The sequence below is a fragment of the Mobula hypostoma genome, chromosome 3, assembly GCF_963921235.1.
Source record: "Mobula hypostoma chromosome 3, sMobHyp1.1, whole genome shotgun sequence".
NCBI lineage: Eukaryota > Metazoa > Chordata > Chondrichthyes > Myliobatiformes > Myliobatidae > Mobula > Mobula hypostoma.
Window position 1 is genome coordinate 185,484,660 of NC_086099.1, and position 16,414 is coordinate 185,501,073.

The 16,414-nt window shown below is 42.9% G+C and overlaps 1 protein-coding gene across 1 annotated transcript in view; it reads left to right on the forward strand.

Annotated features, from left to right (window-relative positions):
- The window catches only part of LOC134344445 (sickle tail protein-like), a 706,462-nt gene that overhangs the window by 25,493 nt on the left and 664,555 nt on the right, over nt 1-16,414 (forward strand). The window lies entirely within an intron of this gene.

A 16,414-nucleotide genomic window follows, 5' to 3' on the forward strand; every position in this document is an offset into this window, starting at 1 on the left:
ACTGACTAAGTGTTTGGATTTGTAATGGCAGATTTGAAATCGGTGTCATTCCCTGGCATTGCACAATGAAACTGACAGCATCGTCAAAAGTTTCCAGATGTGCAGTGATATGCAGGAAACCAGAGGTTTCCCAGTTGCTCTACAAGGACACTATTTTAAATTGTTTTCCAATCTTTATGGATTATTGATTGGGTGAGAATTTAAGATGCATGCACATTATTTTTACTGTAGGCTGACATCTGATTAGCAAGGGGCAGAGAAGAATTTTTGCTTTCATTGTAAAATTTGTATGCTATTTTTGCAGAATAGCAGTTTCATTCCCTAATGCAAATTCTATATCTCGGTAATTCTGTGTGTGTGTGTATATTGTAATTTATTTAATTTCAAAAAAACTGACTGGAATTTAAAAATTAGCAAAATGCCTTGAAAATACTATCACTTCTGGCTTGCCTTGTACACTTGCTCTAATCTCTTTCATCCTCAAAAAAATGTCTTTTAAAAAGTTGTACTTTTTGCTACTATTTGTTGCCTGAGGAAATTCTTCAGTGTAATTGGCTGGCCACCTTACTGAAATCACAGTTGCAAGACATTGGGGTTGCCCCAGACCAGGCATTCCACACATTATTTAAATATATGTCATGGACCAATATCATTAAGCAAGGGGTCTTTTTAAAATTTTTTATGCTGGTGGCGTAGTGGCAACAGTGCCAGACTTTGGTACGAAACGTTCCGAGTTCGAATCCAGCCAGCTCCCCTGCATGCTTTCCATCTGTGCTGGGTTACGAACTGGTGATCTCTTTGGAAACTCGCCCAGCAGAAGCCAATGGCAAACCACTGCTGTAACTTGCCTCATACGTGGTTCCCCACTACGTCAGAGAGGCGTGGAGGAAAATTGCCCGCTAACCAGAGAAACTCCGGATGCGACGTACCTTTCCTTTTATTAATAAAATATACTTTATCCACAATAATATTATTTACAATAAACCATTCAATAACTGAATACTTTACAGACATTACCATTACATTCTGTACAGTTTAACAATTTCAGCCACACACGTGGCACTCTGCTGGTTCATGTTGTACAACCATTTGGGGGGTATACACCCCGCCTCCCAACCCCTCCCACTCCCGTGGGAGAAGAACGCTAAACAGTGGTCCTTCCCCATCGGGCCCTTGTGGTGGCTGCACCGAGTTTCAGTGGGTCCTTCAGCACGTACTCCTGCAGCTGAGAATGTGCCAGTCGGCAGCATTCTCCCACGGACATCTCCATGTGCTAGTAGACCATCAAGTTTCGAGCCGACCAAAGAGCGTCTTTCACCGAGTTGATGATCTGCCAGCAGCACCGGATGTTGGTCTCCGTGTGCGTCCCCGGGAACAGCCCGTAGATCAGAAAGTCCTCTGTTACGCAGCTGATGGGGATGAAGCGTGGCACCAGCCCGTCCATCCTTCTCCGCAAACCCACAGTGTCCAAAGAGGCGGGTCACTGACTCCGCCTCACTGCAGTCCTCCCGTGGGCAGTGGGGTGCGGAGACGACGTTCCGGGCGTACAGGAGGGCTCTGACTGGGACGGCCCCTCTCACCGCCAGCCAGGCAAGGTCTTGGTGCCTGTTGGTGAGGTCTGGCGATGAGGCATTTTGCCAGTTGAACTGGACGGTCTGCTCAGGGAACCACCCCGCCGTGTCCATCACGCCCTTCTCCTGTAGTGTCTGCAGGACATTACGTGCCGACCACTGCCTGATGGCCCTGTGGTCAAAGACGTTGACCTGGAAGAACTTCTCCACAAAGGACAGGTATGGTGGCAATGACCAGCTGACTGGGGCGTTGCGCGGGAGTGGGGCCAGACCCATCCTTCGTAACCAGGGCGACAGGTAGAACCTGGGCACGTAGTGGTACTTGGTGCCACAGATTTGGGTTCCACACACAACCTGATGCAGCCACACACGAAGCTGGCCATCAGGGTGAGGGCGACACTGGGGATGTTTTTGCCCCCATTGTCCAGGGACTTGTCCAAGGACTTGTGCGTGGTGCCCCGCCTGCCCCACTTTATGTTTGATCCCCGTATGAACCTGAATACAGCTCGGGTGATTTCTGAGCTGCGGGAGCGGAGGATGGGCCACACCTGCACTAAATACAGCAGCCCTGAGAGCAACTCACACCTGATGACCAGGTTCTTCCCCGTTATCGACAGGGAGCGCCCTCCCCACAGTTCCAGTTTCTGTTTCACCTTGGCAGTCTGCTCCAGCCAATTCTTATTGCTCGCCTCGGCTCCTCCGAACCAGATCCCCGACACCTTCATGTAATCCGACCTGCTGGTGAAGGTGACCTTGCTCTTCGTGCAGTTGACCCTGGCCCCTGACGCCAGCTCAAACTGGTCACAGATGCTAATCAGCCTGCGAACTGACCTCGGATCTGAGCAGAAGATGGTGATGTCCTCCATGTACAGAGAGGTTTACACTTGGGACCCTCTGCTGCCTGGCAGCATCACCCCTCTTATGCCCTCATCCTTCCTGATGGCTTTGGCAAAGGGCTCTATGCAGCATACAAACAAGACGAGCGAGGGCTGCCCTGCCTGACTCCAGACTTGATGGGGAACCCCTGCCCTCGACACAATGGCTGGGGGGTGGGGTGGGAATAGGAACTTTGTTGCAGTGCTTGCTGGGTTTTTTTTCTGGATCCCTTTTTTATTTGAGGTGGGTGATGGCCATGGTCACATTTCTACTGTCAGTGAATTGTGACTACTCGGGGAGCTTGTCCTGTATGCAAATTGATCTAGTTCCCCACACAATGAAAATGCTCATTGATTGCACTACATTATAAAAGGTTCGTGAGTTTGAAAAGGGTGAAGGAGTAAAATTGACTGTATATAATAGTCAATGTGTGTGGTGTATATAATTAGGACTCCCACAGTGCGAGGACAGAGGAAGCTAAGTCATACAGACTGTGTAGGCGACGTGGGAATTGACCATCTTTATGCTGTGGTGATACAAGGCAAAGGAGTCATACAAAATGGGATCTACTTTGGATGCCACCATGGCGCAGCAGGTAAAGCCAAGAACTCGGTGCCATGGACCTGGCAGTGATCCTGACCTTGGGCACTGTCTGTGTGGAGTTTGCACGTTCTCCCTCACATGTTCTCTTGTGTGAGTTTACCCCAGGTTCCTCCCACACCACAAAGATGTTGGTAAATTATCCCCAGTGTGTAAGTGAGGATAGAAAATGAGGAGCTGATGGGGATGTGGGGACAATAAAATGGGATTAGTGTAAATTGGGGGTGGGGGGGGGCTGATGGTCAGCTCAGTCTTGATGGGCTGAAGAGCCCATTTCTCTGTTGGATCTCTTGGGTCAAATTCATTGTCTGTGCAGAAGGACAAGGATCACAGGTGCCATGGAAAATATTACGAAAGTATTGCAGGCACAACATCAGATACACAATATCCATAAAAAGAAACTATGCAAGAAAGAATATACAAATGAGTGTGCTTCCCTCTGATAGTTCAAGTTTGTTAAAGTATCAGCAAATCACCACTTGGAACAATAGAGAGCTCCCACCATCAATATTGTCAGTTTAAATAGCCAAAGGAATCCTTTGCATTGCCTGACTAGGTTGGAGGTTGAGGAGTCCGTGGCAAATGACTGTCCTGTCAGATGTGTGATTAGAATGCTTGGCAGCTCACACTTTACATTATCCAGGCAAAATGGTCAGCTTATTCACAACTCATCCAATGCCTCCATCTCTGGTCTAGTAATCAGAACGATGCATTGTATTAGCCTCCTACTCCCATCTGAAGAGGTAATGACCTTAACATCCAGAAGTATCCCAATTTGGATATGTACAAATTTATTAATTTCCTGATAGTGGTTTTGGAAGGCTTGGACTGTTAACGTTCTGTGGTCTGGTATCTCCCAAGTACTAAGATCAGATATCCTTAAGGTATTTTGCTGATGAATTGTAGTTTGTCTATTTTCTCACTATTTGGAATACTCGCCAACTATTTATAAATTTGGCTTGCTGATGCCAATTCAGAAACTGTTTTCTTCTTTGGGAGCCTCTAATGTTAAGCAGCTGCTTTCTAATTCATCCCTGGAGAGCTTGAAACTGAAGAAAAACTACAAGGCTGTGAATCATTTGTTTGGTTACATTTTCGAAGAAAGCAATGTGGTTTTTCCATTTACACAGAGGATTTAACAATGTAGAAACAATGGAACACTACGCAGAACAATGCAGAACTAACTGCAATTTCTAACTTTACTAACATTTTCTGCTGTGTCGCTATGGAATGGTGATTGGGATATCTAAGATGTTGCTCAAAGTTGCACATTTGTAGAATACACAGATATTATCATTTAGAACATTGACAGATTTTGGAGTATGGCTCTCGGCTATTTTCTTTCTATTTTCAGCTTTCACAGTCTTTAAAATATTGACTCTGAATTGGGTAGGAAGTCAACTGATTATGGTAAATGTTACCTTGCAGAATTGGCTATTTGTGGATGCTTGGCAGCACAGTTGATGATGAGAGAATCCAGTGCAGTCTTTTCCCTGCCCAGCAGCCACACAGACATGCCTCTCTGAAAGCACACTGGAAAAATATCAGGAGTATGAGTACTGATTTTTGTTTTCTTCCTCCTTAAGCTAAGGGAGCTACTGCTGACTTTAATATCCCTATGACTTACCAGCTGAAATGAGATCAGCAAACAGAGCTTGAATTGAACCAGGGACCATCTTGTCTCTAAGGCTTAACTGTTCATGAGATAAACAGACTGAACTATCTGGGGAGATGGGGGAAATTTCTCCAGCTGAAGTTTGGCACAGGGACAACTATTGTATTGAAGTGCCAATAGCAAATGTTGTACATTTTAATTTCTAATTTCTGATTATTTTTGAATAATTGAATGTTCACAGAAATTATTTTTTAAAAGCGAGCGCTGTTTTAAAACACGCTGACTTTTCTCTTTGCTTTGTATCATTAATTTGTGGATTGATCCACATTTTCTAGCGACTGCCTTGAAGGGATGCCAATCATGGGTCTGAATGTAAATCTGAAGCAAATTTTAATAGAGTAAGCTTATTACATATTCAGTTAGTCTGTTTAAATTTGTGGCCACAGAAACATTTCAGGGAACAATGCTTAGTTATAGACATTGCCACAGTTTTGACAATTATTTGAACTGGTAAACTATTGTGGGACAAGATGAGTGCTTTATCTTCAATGTAAATGACTATATTGTATAAACGCAGACTCCAGATTGAGTTAATGTGGTCCTGCTATTTTCCAGACACAGTTTTGCTTATAATTCTGCTGTTTCCTTTTACATCACCAGTTTTTTTTCTCTGTCCTATTACTATCCATTTTTTTGCCATGTGCCATCACGCACTTCTGTCATTATTCTCTCCCTAATCTATTTTCTAATTTTTTTCCTTAATTTTGCAATCTGTTCCCTTATAGTCTCTCTCATTTCTCCCCCACCTGCTCAGTTTTGCTCATATTTTATTTCTAAAACTGGTATATCTCAGTTCTGACAAAGATCAATAACCTTGAAATATTAGTGTTGTTTTTCCTCCACGGATGCTGTCTCACCTCCTTAGTCCTTCCAGCTTAATTTCAAATTTCCGGTCTCCACTGCACATGGGGTTTATTCTGAGCATTCCTTTTGCTTTGTAGTTATGTGTGTGGGATCAAAGGAAATTTCTGTTTTGAATTTATCAATTGCAGGCATTGAACAATTAGTATTGATGAAAATTCATGTTTATCTGGAAATGGTTAGTGTTTTTACTGTATTAAGTCAATATGGATATTCTGTTCTAATGGGACCTATAGGCAACTTGGTTAGAACTATATAAATACAACCATTGTCAATAACTTGTGAAATCTATACAGTTTCTTGTTAAACAATTAATTTGTATATGGATTTTGTGGTTTTTATATTACTGAAACATCTGAACTAAATTCCATGAAAATTGCACACCCACAGGCTAGAGTTGTGAAGAATTGTTGGTTGATTGTTCCTTTCATTACATCCCCTCACCATCATCTCCCCAAATGTATTTTATTGAAGTAGGCTCAATTCTTGTCAGTCTAACACTTGCGCTCTCATTCTGCCTTGTTGATGTCCAAGAGGTAGTATTTCTAGAAACCTTCAGATTCGAGTGGTCTGTAGACACATGGAACAGGTGCTGCTAGTCCACAGCATTGGACATCACTTCGTGTGTCAGCCAGTGTGCAGCCCTGAGTGTGGTGTGACTCCACCCATCCAGTGCCAGTGTGCACTGCTGGGGGAGTGCCGGCAGGTTTCTAGCACCTAGACTCTTAACACAGCAGTGCAGAGGCTGAATGCATGTCTCTCTTAAAGTGCAAGAGCCTTCGTACTTGTGAATGCCTGGACCAGTTGACCAAGACTGCTTTAACATAATATTCAGTCATGGTGCACGGTGTAGTATTTCTTTTAACTTCATTGGGTAAGGAGAGTGGATCTGTGCATAATATACAGTGAAATTGGCCAAGACACATAGTTTTCTTAAGGTATCTTGACTATTATGTACTTTTTACAATACAGGCCATATGGTTTTCTAATACTTTTCCACAATATAATTCCATCTGCCCTGACTTTATCCATTCACTTAAATCATGGTTATTCCCCTGAGTAGCATCCTTGCTGCATAGAATAGAACCTAGTGGAAATTGGGGTTTTTGAAGCATAAAATGTGGCGGACCATGCTTCAGATCAAGCTTTGAAAATTGAGATTCTTATTGTAAAAGGGAACTTCCCAAGAAACATCAGGAACCATAATGAATGACAGATTTAAGCATGATGGACTGAAGTTCTAGATAGCATAGTTTTAAGTATTACACTTTTTTTTGGGGGGGGGTGGTAGGTACCAATAAACTAATATATTTTTCAACACAAAGTATTATTCTTCTTGATTGGCAGCCATCGTAATAACATTCAAACCTTTTGTTTGAATCACTATGAAATTTTAACTCAGTAATTAGTTATTTCCTTTTTTATTCCTGCGAATCCATGGATTCCCCCTTTGAAATCTACCTACACTTCAGATATAAATGAATTAACCTATTACTTTCTCGCTTATCACTCCCAAGATGTCACACTGTGAGGCATTATTGTTGTGTTTTATTTTCCCCTCTTGGGTCACCATTACATTAGGTAAAAATTAAGGGCCTGTATCGTAGGTTGATCGGAATTAGCAATAGGAAAGAGGGGTGAAGTGAGCAGGGAAGTACCAGCAACACTGAACTTGTTGATGTAAGATGGTTTGGAGCCTTTTCTCACCAATAATGCCAAATGGCAGAAGGCAAGAATAAATAGTAAAATAATGGATGCGAAGGACAAGATTGTGAATGTTGAGAGATGGTTCAAGATGCACAGGCAAACTTCATATATGTAAGGACATGGGAAATAAAGTAAATTTATTATTAACCCTGAGATTCATTGTCTTGCGGGCATACTCTAAACTTTGAGTTCAGTTTGGATACCGCAATCCGCCTTTGGGTTGTGGGGTACTACAGATGAGAGTTGCACCAGTTGCCTCCATTATAGGGTCAGCCATTCTGTCTTCATGTCGCGTGTCTTGGGTTGGAAATAAACCTATAGAATAACAACCATAACAGAATGAAAGACAGTCCCACTTGGGTGTGCAACCAGAGCACAGATGACAACAAACTGTGAAAATACAAAAAGCACGTAATAATAAATAACTGAGCAATAAGCATTAAGAACATGAGATGAAGAGTCCTTGAAAGTGTGTCCATTGGTTGTGGGAGCATTTCAGTGATGGGGCAAAGTAAATTGAGTGAATCTATCCCTTTGGTTCAAAAGCCTGCTTATTGAGGAGGAGTAACTGTTCCTGAACTTGATGTTGAAACTCTTGAGGCTCCTGTACCTTCCTGATGGCAGCAGTGAGAAGAGAGCTGGTGCTGGATGGTGGGGGTCCTTGATGATAGATGCTGTCTTCCTGCGACTGTGCTTCATGTAGACGTGCTCGATGGTGGGGATGGCTTTACCCATGACGGACTGGGCCGTATCTAATACTCCTAAGGAAGCAGAGGCGCTGTTGTGTTTTCTTTGTGATTGCCCTTTGTGCTAGGCCCAGAACAGGTCCTATGGAAAAAAATAACACTGAGGAGTTTAAAGTTGCTGACCCTCTCCTTTTCTGATCCTCTGAGGACAGGCTCTTGGACCTCTGGTATACTTCTCCTGAAGTCAATAACCAGCTCCTTGCTCTTGCTGACATTGAGTAAGAGGTTGTTGTTGTGGTACCACTCAGCCAGATTTTCAATCTCCCTGCGAAATGCTGATTTTTTTTTTCCAACTATGAATTGGCCTATGACAGTGTTGTCAGAGAACTTGAATATGACATCGGAGCTGTGCTTAGCCACACAGTCGTAAGTGTAAAGCCAGTGGAGCAGGGGACTAAGCACACAGCGTTGTGGTGCACTTGTGCTGATGGTGATTGTGGCGATGTTGCCAATCTGAACTGATTGGGTTCTGCACGTGAGGAAATGCAGGATCCAATTGCACAAGGAGGTACTGAGGGCAAGGTTTTGGAGCTTGTTGGTAAGTTTTGAAGGGATGATGGTATTGAATACTGAGCTGTAGTTGATAAAAAGCTACCTAATGTATGCAGCTTTTACTGTCCAGATGTTCCAGGGTTGAGTGGAGAGCCAATGAGATGGTGTCTGCTGTGGACCTGTCGCTCCTTTAGGCAATTTGGAGTGGATCTAAGTCACTTCTGAGGCAGGAGTTAATGTGCTTCATGACTAACCTCTCAAAACACTTCATCACTATGGCTGTAAGTGCTACTGGATGATGGTCATTGAGGCAGCTCACTGTGCTCTTTTTGGGCACCGGAATAATTGAAGCTGGTGGGTACCTCAGACTGCCAACGCAAGAGGTTAGATATCAGTGAGCACTCCAGCCTGTTGATCAGCACAGGTATTTAGTTTTGGGCCAGATACCTCGTCAGGGCCAAATGCTTTTGTTGGTTAACCCTCTTGAAGGCTGCTTGTACATCAACCTCGGAGACTGAAATCACAGGATCATCAGGAGCTGTGGGAGTTTGTGATGGTTCCTCCACATTTTGACAGTCAAAGCCAGCATAGAAGTGTAAATATCTGAAGCATTGATGAACTTGATAGAAAATGCCAGCAGAAATATCCTTGATTTGGCTGTCACACAAAGGAAATGATCATTTTACCCTGGATTTGGAAAGCAGCCAGTAATGTGCTTTAACAGAAAGGAGTGAGCCAAAGTATCAACCTCCGTTCCCAGCCGTAGGCCTTCCATAAATCATATGCATCGGCAGTGTCAGGTGAATGTTGCTATAGCTAGGGTTTGAAGTTAATAAGGCCAGAAGGCTGTGGAATACTCAGGAGAACAGTGATGTTTTTATTGAAGCATGTATTACTTTATTTGAACAGGACAAAATGAGATGGTTTGAGATACAGTGAAGCTAATTGTTCTACTGAGAACTTTCTTTTCAGTGTTTTTGAATTTAGACCATAAGATGTAGGAGCAGAATTAGGCCTTCTGGCCCATTAAGTTTGCTCTGCTATTCAATCATGGCTGATCCCTTTTCCTTCTCTCCTCCTCAATCCCAATTCCCGGACTTCTCCCCATAACCTTTGATGCCATGCCCAATCAAGAACCCATCAATCTCTGCCTTAAATACACCCAACGACCTGGCCTCCACAGCTGCACGTGGCAACAAATTCCACAAATTTACCACCCTTTAGCTAAAGAAAAAATCCTCTATTTTGAAAGGGCGCCCCTCTATCCTGAGGCTGTTCCCTTTTGTCCCAAACTCCCCCACCATGGGAAACGTCCTTTCCACATCTATTCTGTCTAGACCTTTCAACATTTGAAAGGTCTCAATGAGATAGAAACTTACAGCGCAATACAAGCCCTTCAGCCCACAAAGCTGTGCTGAACATGTCCCTACCTTAGACCTACCTAGGCTTTACCCACAGCCCTCTATTTTTCTAAACTCCATGTAGCCATCCAGGAGCCTCTTAACAGATGTAATCGTTTCTGCCTCCACCACACGCCGTCGGCAGCCCATTCCATGTACTCGCCACTCTCTGCGTTTTTTTTTTAAAAACAACAACAACAACAACTTACCCCTGGCATCTCCTCTGTACCTACTTCCGAGCACCTTAAAACTATGCCTTCTCATGCTAGTCATTTCAGCCCTGGGGAAAAGCCTCTGACTATCCACACCATCAATGCCTGTCAATACCTTGTACACCTCTATCAGGTCACCTCTCATCCTCTGTCACTCCAAGGCCGAGTTCACTCAACCTATTCTCATAAGGCATGCTCCCCATTCCAGGCAACCTCCTTGTAAATCTCCTCTGCACCCTTCCTATGGTTTCCACATCCTTCCTATAGTGAGGCAACCAGAATTGAGCACAGTACTCCAAGTGGAGTCTGACCAGGGTCCTATATAGCTGCAACGTTACCTCTTGGCTCTTAAACTCAATCCCACGGTTGATGAAGGCCAATGCACCGTATGCCTTCTTAACCACAGAGTCAACCTGCGTAGTAGCTTTGAGTGTCCTATGGACTCGGACCCCAAGATCCCTCTGATTCTCCACACTGCCAAGAGTCTTACCATTAATACTATATTCTGCCATCATATTTGACCTACCAAAATGAACCACCTCACACTTATCTGGGTTGAGCTCCATCTGCCACTTCTCAGCCCAGTTTTACATCTTATCAATGTCCCGTTGTAACCTCTGACAGCCCTCTACACTCTCCACAACACCCCCAACCTTTGTGTCATCAGCAAATTTACTAACCCATCCCTCCACTTCCTCATCCAGGTCATTTATAAAAATCACAAACAGTAGGGATCCCAGAACAGATCCCTGAGGTACACCACTGGTCACCGGGCTCCATGCAGAATATGACCCATCTACAACCACTCTTTGCCTTCTGTGGGCAAGCCAGTTCTGGATCCACAAAGCAATGTCTCCTTGGATCCCATGCCTCTTTACTTTCTCAATAAGCTTTGCATGGGGTACCTTATCAACTGCCTTGCTAAAATCCATATACAGTATATCTACGGCTCTACCTTCATCAATATGTTTAGTCACGTCCTCAAAAAAATTCAATCAGGCTCGTAAGGCAGATCCAGCCTTTGACAAAGCCATGCTGAGTATCCCTAATCATATTATGCCTTTCCAAATGTTCATAAATCCTGCCTCCCAGGATCTTCTCCATCAACTTACCAGCCACTGAAGTAAGACTCACTGGTCTATAATTTCCTAGGCTATCCCTACTCCCCTTCTTGAATAAGGGAACAAAATCCACAACCCTCCAATCCTCCGGAACATCTCCCATCCTAATTGATGATGCAAAGATCATCACCAGAGCTTCAACAATCTCCTCCCTCGCCTCCCACAGTAGCCTGGAGTACATCACGTCTGGTCCCAGTGACTTTCCAACTTGATGCTTTCCAAAAGCTCCAGCACATCCTCTTCTTTAATATCTACATTCTCAAGCTTTTCAGTCCGCTGCAAGTCATCCCTACAATCGCCGAGATCCTTTTCCATAGTGAATACTGAAGCAAAGTATTCATTAAGTACCTCTGTTATTTCCTCCAGTTCCATATGCACTTTCCCACTGTCACACTTGATTGGTCCTATTCTCTCACATCTTATCCTCTTGCTCTTCACATACTTGTAGAATGCCTTGGGGTTTTCCTTAATCCTGTCTGCCAAGGTCTTCTCATGGCCCCTTCTGGCTCTCCTAATATCATTCTTAAGCTCCTTCCTGCTAGTCTTGTAATCTTTTAGATTCCTATCATTACCTAGTTTTTTGAATCCGCCCTCATCCTTCTAAATTCCACTGAGTATGGACCCAGAGCCATCAAATGTTCTTGTATGACAAACCTTTCATTCCTGAAATTATCCCTGTGAACCTCCTCTGGACCCTCTTCAATGCCAGCACATCCTTTCTAAGATGAGGGGCTCAAAACTGTTCACAATACTCAACATGAGGCCTCAACAGTGCCTTAAGTCCTCAGCATCACATCCTTGCTCTTGTATTCTAGACCTCTTGAAATGAATGCTAACATGGCATTTGCCTTCCTCACCACTGACTCAAACTGCAGGTTAACCTTCAGAGTCTTCTGCACAAGGACTCCTAAGTTCCTCTGCATCTCAGATTTTTGGATTTTCTCCGCATTCAGAAAATAGTCCACACATTGACTGCTACTACCAAAGTGCATAACCATGCATATTCCACCATTGTATTTCATTTGCCACTTTCTTGCCCATTCTCCTAGACTGGCTAAGTCCCTTTGTATCCTACCCATTTCCTCAACACTACCTGCCCCTCTGCCAATCTTTGTATCATCTGCAAACTTGTCAACAAAGCCATCTATTCCTTCATCTAAATGATTTGCATAAAGCATAAAAAGAAGTGGTCCCAACACCGACCCCTGCGGAACACCACTAGTCACTGGCAGCCAACCAGAAAAGGATCCATTTATTACCACTTGTTGCCGCTTACCAATCAACCAATGCTCTAACCATGTCAGTAACTTTCTTGTAATACCATGGGCTCTTAACTTGGTGAGCAGCCTTGTGTGTGGCACCTTGTCAAATGCCTTCTGAAAGTCCAAATATACAACACCCATTGTGTCCCCTTTGTCTATCCTTCTTGTAGTCTCCTCAAATAATTCCAACAGGTTCGTCGGGCAGGATTATCCCTGAAGGAAACCATGCTGACTTTGTACTATCTTGTCCTGTGTCACCAAGTACCCCATCACTTCATCCTTAACAATTGCCTGCAACAACTTCCCATTCACTGAGGTCAGACTAACTGGTCTTTAATTTCCTTTCTTCTGCCTTCCTCCATTCTTAAAGAGTGGAGTGACATTTGCAGTTTCTTTAGTCTTCTGGCAGCATGCCAGACTCCAATGATTTTTGGAAGATCATTTCTAAAGCGGCCACAATCTTTAACGCCACCTTTTTCAGAACCCTAGGGTGCAGTTCATCTGGTCTGGATGACTTATGCACTTTTAGGTCTTTCAGCTTTTTGAGCACCTTCTCTCTTGTAACACCCACTTCTCTCCCTTCACACACTACTACATCAGGTATATTGCCCGTGTCTTCCATAGTGAAGACTGATGCATAATACTCATTTAGTTTATCAGTCATCTCCTTGTCCCCCATTATTATTATTTCTTGTTTTCTAGCAGTCTGATGCGCACTCTCATTTCTTTTTATTTTTAACATACTCGAAAAAGTATTTTTTTAGTTGCTCTTTGTAGATTCTTAAAAACTTTCCAATCCTCTATCTTCCCACTAATTTTTGCTTTGTTGTATGCCCTTTCTTTGATTTGATCTGGGTGCAATCTCTGCTTCATTAGTTTGAGAAGATTTAGTGCTGAAAACTCTTGCAAATTTGTATAGACATATGGTGTGGAGCATTCTGACTGGTTGCATCACAGCCTGATATGGGGGCTCCATTACACAGGATTGCAAGGGGCTGCAGAAGGTTGCAGATTCAGTGAGCTCCATCATGGGGCCCAACTCTCTCCACCACTGGGGACATCTTAATAATGGAAGGCAGCATCCATCATTAAGGACCCTCACCCTCCAGAACATGCCTTCATTACTACCATTGGCTGGAGGTACAGAAGCCTGAAAACCAACACTCACATGATTTAGATTCAATTTCTTCTGCTCCATCAGATTTCAGGTAAGTCCATGAACACTGTTTTGCTATTCCTTTGCACTACTGTCTTTACACCGTACTGCTACCACAAGACAACTTTTCACATCAAAGGTCAGTGATATAATACTGATTAAGGATGAAGTCCACAGGTGTGCACAACAGTTTGTCTGAGCACCTTTTTTAAAAAAAAGAAAAAGCCCAAAGGTATTTCATAGTAGGATTTTTTAAAAAAAATGCTCAAATATATTACCACATTTGCATTCTATCATTTGCACGCATCTGTTATTTTACTAATTGCCCTCACTCTGCTGTTTTGTGTTATAAGAGAGAAAGGGTATAAACCATTTTGAAAAAAATCATTTCGCTATCATTGTATATCTTTTTCGCACTCCTACCCTCTTTGATTCTGGCTTGTCCACTGTGAAACGCTTCAAGGTGATCAAAGTTATGGTCAAAAGTGAGTTGTCTAATTTGAGGGATGAAATTTGAGTTTGGAGCTTTGTGATTGAAGCTACACTTGTGCTTGGAATGACAGATGAAAGGTCTTTGACCTGAAATGTAAACTCTTTTCCAGAATGCTGCTGTCATCGCCAATTAACTGGTCTCTGAAAACTTGCACTAGCTCCTTAACCACACTTTATTTACTTGTGCACAAGGCGAACGCTGCCTGACCTGCTGAGCTTTTCCAGTAATGTTTGTTATGCCAGTTATCCTGGATTTGTCACTGAACAGTTGAGGTTACTAGGTATCTGGCTGAGTTAAGTAGTTTGGGCTGTGTGGTGTGAGCCAAAAAACTAAAGCCATCTCTTGTGCTTTTTCTACTTATACTATTCAACCTCACTGAAAAGAACTATATAAATTGTAGTTGTTGGAGCCAATGTAGACTCCATTGGAAAGGCTGACATAAAATAAGGTTGCAGTTTTTGAGGAAGCTGCTGATGATGGCTTTCTTGAAAAGTGGGTGTGCTGCTGATATTAGTGAGAAGCAGGTGAAGGAATGGGAAATGATGATAAATTTAGTTTGAGTTGTATTGGTTGTAAATGATGTGGCTTAAAGAGCAAGAAGTCAGATAGAAATTGTAAGGCAATACCAGGTAAAAATAAACAACACAATGTTGAAGCTGTGAAAAATGGCATTACAGAAAACAGTGCAATAAGTTTACTGATATTTCTGGTCTGGCATCTTCTATTCTCATCAGCAGTGTTGCTGAAAGGCTATCTTAAGTACTGTACTATGTAACTTCATTCTGCCTATCACTATTTGTGTAGTTCAGTTACAGCATACCAGTCACTCATTCTTAGAGTTCAACATGTTGCTTTGATCTATAATTGCAACAAAACTTACTCAACTATTAAAACACTTACAGGCATTTATGGACATCTGTTCCATGCAAGAATATACATACAGTAGGTACTTGAATAGGTACACCCGCACATCAGCTCATTAATGCAAATATGCGCATGAGCAGTGAATTATGTGTAGAAACTTAAAGCATAAAAGCATGCAGACATTGATTTAAAATGTTTGTCACCCATGTGGGTTCAGGATATCTGACCTTCAGAGGAACTGGGAGTGTGAGGGGAAAGATCCAGTTTTCCATGTTTCATGTGGGTACCAATGATGCAGGTAGAACAAGGAGAGGGGTTTTGCTGAGGGCAGATGAGCAGATGAATTTTTTTTTAAATGGTAATCTCTGGTTTGCTACATGAGCCTCACACACATTGGCACAGGATCAATAAGATTAGAGAGAGAAATGTGTGGCTCAATGATTGGTGTGGGAGAAGTGGGTTTGAATTTGTGAGACAAGTATCTTGGAAGGAGATTACTCTGCCTAAACCATCCAGGGTCTCAGCTGTTTGCATAACTAGGGGTGTGGATTGGGCTTTTAGCAAAAAATAGGACGGTGGATTTGATAGATTGGAAAGGTATCGATAAAGTATAAGGGAAGGAAAGAGCAGAATAGGTTACAGAAACCTCCAGAATAAAGAATAGGACAAAGTTTAGAAAGCGATAAGAATTTAACTTCAGGTAACATGGAAACAAATATGGGATGGTGAATACAGGATGAAGGTACTGCATTTGAATGTACACAATGTGAAACAAGACAAGTTTATAGTGCAGTTAGAAATCGGCAGGTACAACATTGTTGGCATCAGTCATGGCTGAAAATATCATCGCTGGGTGCTAAACATCCAGACAGGTGGGTAGAGGGGTGGGGTAGCTCTGCAGTTTAAAAAAAAAAGACAAAATCAGATCCTAAGCAAGAAGTTGATAGGATACGAAGATGTAGAACACTTGTGGGTAGAGTTAAGAAACTGCACGGAAAACTAGATACTGATGGGAGTTGTGTACAGGTCTCCAAATGGCTGCCAGGTGCGGGGTACAGATTACATGAGGTAGAAAAGGCATGTTCAATATTTAAAAGAAAAAAAACAATGTTATGATGTTCAGGGAACACTTCAATGTGCAGGTAGAGTCAGGTTGGCACTGGATCCCAAGAAAAGGAGTTTGTAAAATGCCTACGAGATCGACGTTTAGAGCAGTTTGTGGTCGAACCCACTAGGGGGAAAAACACTTCCGGACTTGGTGTTGTGCAATGAAACAGATTTGATTAGGGAGCTTAATGTAAAGGATTCCTTAGGAGGCAGATGAAATATGAAGGTAAGCTAGCCAGTCATGAGTATTCGAAATGCTTCTTTTGATGCA